A 4,843-nucleotide genomic window follows, 5' to 3' on the forward strand; every position below is an offset into this window, starting at 1 on the left:
ATACCAAAAAATCAACTCAAAATGGATTAGACTTAAACATAAATATGAAAATGATAAAATAATTAGAAGAAAACATAAGCAAAAAAGCTTCATGGCATTGGCACAGGCAATAATTTTTGGATAAATCTTCAAAAGCAGAGGCAACAAAAGCAAGAGACAAATGGGATTAGAGCATCATATAAAGCTTTTGTGCACCAAAGCAATCAATATAACGAAGAGACCACCTCAAAATATTTGCAAGCTATATATCTGTTAAGGGGTTACTATCTAAACTGTATAAAAAGCTCAAATAGGTCAACCACAGTGGTGCAGTAGAATTATTACACTTCTTGTCCCAGCCCGCAGGACAATCGAGCAGGGTGCCTGAGTAAGAGAGCGGAGGTCTGGAACCGGCGCAGCGTCACAACACGGGAGCAACACAGTGTCACAGCTCAAGATGGTATGCAGTCGCTTGTTTATTGAGGGCCAGAGAACATACTTATATACACAGGGATGGAAGCTGATTGGTCGTACAATGAGGGATGCAATTCTACAACCACCAATTGGTTGCTGCGTTAAAGGGTAAAGCCAGGGATCGAGGTAAAAAGGGGGCAGGAATTGTCATGGACCTGACTGAGGACCTGCCTGAATGAGGAAGTCTCAGGGTGAATAGTCTATTCCCAGAACAAGGATACTTTGAAGTCCTTGTATGAAGGTCATGTCAGCCATGTGCATGTGACTTCCTACAACTTCTCAATGCTGAGGACATATGGGAATGCCCTAAGTTTGAATCCACAGATCTCCCTGTGCACAATGGCACTCATGTGTGCCATGCTTCTGACTAGCTAAGGCTGAGGATAGGATCAGAGGATGAAAACTCTATGGGGGTGTGGGGAAACGGATGCCTGTTTCTCTCCATCTCTGCCTTTCTCTCTGTCTCCCTCTTTTATGGAAGAAAGGAAGAAAGATATGTTTAAAAAAAGCAAAGACAAAAACAAAAAAAAACTCAGACAGCTTAGCAAAATAATACCCCCTCAACCCACCAATTTTTAAAATGGGCAAAATACTTGAATGGATATTTCTTAAAAAAGAAAGAAAGAAAGAAAGAAAGAAAGAAAGAGCGAGCAGGTATTTCAGTCTCTTTTCCCAGTGCAGCGGTTACCCCCATCACTTAGTATAATTGCTATAGCAGAGGTATTTATCATTGACAAAAAAAAAAAAAAAACAAATAAACAAACAAAAACTCAATGAGGGTAAAACAAAAGAAGTCTATAAACTGTTAGTCTAGAAAAAGTCCTCCTGCAGTCCAAGGACCAAATTATAGCAGGAAAAGCAGCTAGAATCACCTGGAAGGAAAACTATAATCTCACATAAAATTACCAGTTGTATTTTTCAGTTGTTTTCAGGAAGGAGGTATCAAAACTGCTTACACCAGAAAATGAGGTGAGATGGTGTTCATTGCACCCCAGTGTGAAATTATTCCAGCTGAATGAGTTTGCAGGAGAATATCAGTGGGTTTTTTGTTTGTTTGTTTGGTTTGGTTTGGTTTTTGCTTTTTCTCAAAAGAAATCCAGGCATCAAGGAAGGATCTAAGTTTTACCCACCTAAAGTGAAGCTGTTTTAAAAGGATGATGCTAAAAATGACTCCCACTGGTCTGAAAAACAGCTGATGGCTGCACAATTGTGCTTTGCCCCACTCATGATAGGCCAAATTGAAGTGGATATCATGAGTCACGCTGCACAGGCTGTCTCTGAAACACTGGGGAAATCCTGGTTGCCCCAGAACTGTACTCTGGTTGATATGAAGACTGTATCTGGTGTTGATGTAACCGCTAAAGAAATTGTTCTTGTCGATGTAACTGATAATGACCGATTATCAGGAAATCAAAGTCAACAGAAAGACAAACAGGCTTACTAAGACCTCAAAGAAGTAACTCCTGAAGGGCTCCAGATGATAAAAATTTTTGATTGGTTTGCAGAGAGTAGAGCTGCTTCTGAAATGAAAAAGTCAGTGCAAGATTGTAGTATTGATGGGCTCTACCTCTTGTCTTGGTCACTATGAAAAAAATCAAGAAAGCCTGTAGAAATTTTGGCATTCCCTGTGAGCTCCAGGTAACATCTACCCACAAAGGGCTAGATAAATCTCTGAGGATGAAGACTGAATACGGAAGGGATGGCATTCCTACAGTGTTGGTGGCAGTGGCAGGCAGAAGCAATGGCTTTGGATCAGTGATATCTGGTAACCCAGCACATCCAGGTATCAGCTTCCTCTCCTCACACCAGATTAGACAGGGGTGCTCAGGACATGTGGTCTTCTCTTCGACTACTCAGTGGTCTCAGTTGTTCGACCATACTTTTTCCAGAAGGATCAGCTCAGTTTGCTGCTCAGATATTTGTATTCAACAAAAATCTGGTATGGGTCAAATGGTGAGCAACTATATTGAACAGCTGGATTTCCTTAAAGCATGCTGACAAGAAAATCAGAGAATGTAATTCATAAGGAAGAGCATCATCACATTTTTTAGGGGTGTAAAACCACAAATTACTAGGATAGCTTCAGAAAAAAAAAATCAAGGTGAAGTGATGGTTTTTATTTTTTAATTTTTTTACAGTTATCTTATTGACTTCCTTCCTTCCTTCCTTCCTTCCTTCCTTCCTTCCTTTCTCTCTCTCTCTCTCTCTCTTCCTTCCTTCCTTCCTTCCTTCCTTCCTTCCTTCCTTCCTTCCTTCCCTCCTTCCTTCCTTTCTTTCTGACCAGAGAGGGGTAGTGTGTGAGAGAGAGAGAGGGAAAGTGAGAAAGCAAGCTGTCAGGTCCAGGACTCGAACTGTGGTCAGCTATGTGGGAGTCCAGCACTCTTTACCACTCCACCCGCCAGCCCCAAAATGATGGATTTTAAATAAGTCATAGAAAACATAGTTTACTGCTGTTTAAACTCTAAATTCATGGATTAGTAGAACATTTTAAAGAAGACATACAAATGGTCAATGAGTTTTTGAAAAATGTTCAAAATCATTAATAATAATCAGGAAAGTACAAATCAAGATCACGATAAAATATCATTTCATATCAGTTAGAATAGTTATTATCAAAAAGAAAAAATATAAAAAGTGCTGGCAAGGATGCTGACAATGGGGAATTCTTTACACCATTGGTGTAAATTAGTACAACCATTATGGAAAACAACATGAAAGTTATTCAGAAATTAAAAATAAAACTCCCATGTGATTCAGTGATCCCAATGCTGAGGATAGACCCAAGAAAAGGAAATCAGCATGTCACAGATGTGTCTTCATCCTCATTTACTACAGAACTAGTCACAATAACCAAGATCTCGGTATCCATCAACAGAACAAGTAAACAGATGAATAAAGGGGAATATATATATATATAATATATATATATATGAACACACACAAACACGGACAATTATATATATTATACAATTATTTTATTATAAATAATTAAAATGTATATAAAGAAAAAGTATGTAATTATACATAAATAAAATTACATATATTACACACACATATACACAGAGAAACATCAAATATTCTCACTTATTTTCCCTTATATGTGGAAACATAAAAAAACTAGAAAGATAAAGAACTACCACTTGAGGCTGGAAAGGATAGGGGGTGGGGATAAAGGAGTGTTGATTAATGGAAAGAGAATTTCAGATAGTTTAGAGAAACAATATCAGGACCAGCAGATGGCGTTATGGTTACATCACAGAACTCCCGCGTAGTCACCTGCAGTTCAAGGCCTTGACCAGGAGGCTTAAAACTCACACCGAGTGTGTGTGCATGCATGCCCAAGATCCCAAGAGGAGTCTGGAAGAGAAGGGATTGCCGCATGGCCATCCCTTCTGGGAGGTGATTTCTTGCTTTCTGTCTCTCTGTCTCTCTTGTGAGCGCACATGACATACAGCAAAAACCTCTAAAATATAAAATAAATAAAAAGAGGAAAATATCTAGTGTTATAAAACACAGAAGGGGGGGAACCAGCAATTAGCGTAATGGCTATGTCTCTGGACTCCCACGTAGTTGACTGCGGTTCATGTCCTGGACCCAGTGGCTTAAAACTCATGCTGGGTGCATGTGCGTGTGTGCCCAAGATCCCGAGAGAGAATGGAGGAGAAAGGATTGTGGCGTGACCATCCCCCCTGGGGGGTGATTTCTCGCTTTCTGTCTCTCTGTCTCTGTCTGTCTGGCGAGCGCACGCGCCCTATAGCGAAAACACAGAAGGGAGAATGTGGTTACCAACAACTTACTGTGTATCTCAGAGTATCTAAAAAAGAGAATTTTAAATGTTCCCAACAAAAAAGGATGAAAAATAGTTGAGATAATGGGTATACCAATTACATTAATTTAACCACAACATAGTGTATTAATGTATGGAAAACCCACATTGTGCTCCCACAAATATATACAATTATTATATGCCAATAAATATTTTAAGATTAAATTTATATGCATATTACATACCATGCAATTCCCCTAATGTTAATTGAGGTTATGGCTATAGAAGTAAATAATGTTTAAAGAAAATGGGATAGATATGCACAGTGGAATACTACACATCCATTAAAAGTGAAATTCTCTTATTTGCAACAACATGGATGAACTTGGAGGACATCTTTTTTTTTGTGGAGAGATTTTTTTTTTTTGAGAGAGATTTTCACTATAGGGCGTGTGCACTCACCAGACAGACGGAGAGAGACATAGAGACAGAAAGCCAGAAAGTGAGAAATCATCCCCCAGGGGGGATGGCCACGCCGCAATCCCTTCTTCCCCCATTCTCCTCTCGGGATCTTGGTCACGCACGCACACGCGCCCAGCATGAGTTTTAAGCCACCGGGTCTGG

At 39.6% G+C, this 4,843-nt stretch overlaps 1 pseudogene; it reads left to right on the forward strand.

Moving 5' to 3' along the window:
• The first annotated feature begins 514 nt into the window (after nt 1–514).
• Nucleotides 515–2,479, forward strand: LOC102484168 (multifunctional protein ADE2 pseudogene; annotated as a pseudogene).
• Nucleotides 2,480–4,843: the final 2,364 nt, after the last annotated feature.

The sequence above is a fragment of the Tupaia chinensis genome, unplaced genomic scaffold (assembly GCF_000334495.1).
Source record: "Tupaia chinensis unplaced genomic scaffold, TupChi_1.0 Scaffold000298_1, whole genome shotgun sequence".
NCBI lineage: Eukaryota > Metazoa > Chordata > Mammalia > Scandentia > Tupaiidae > Tupaia > Tupaia belangeri.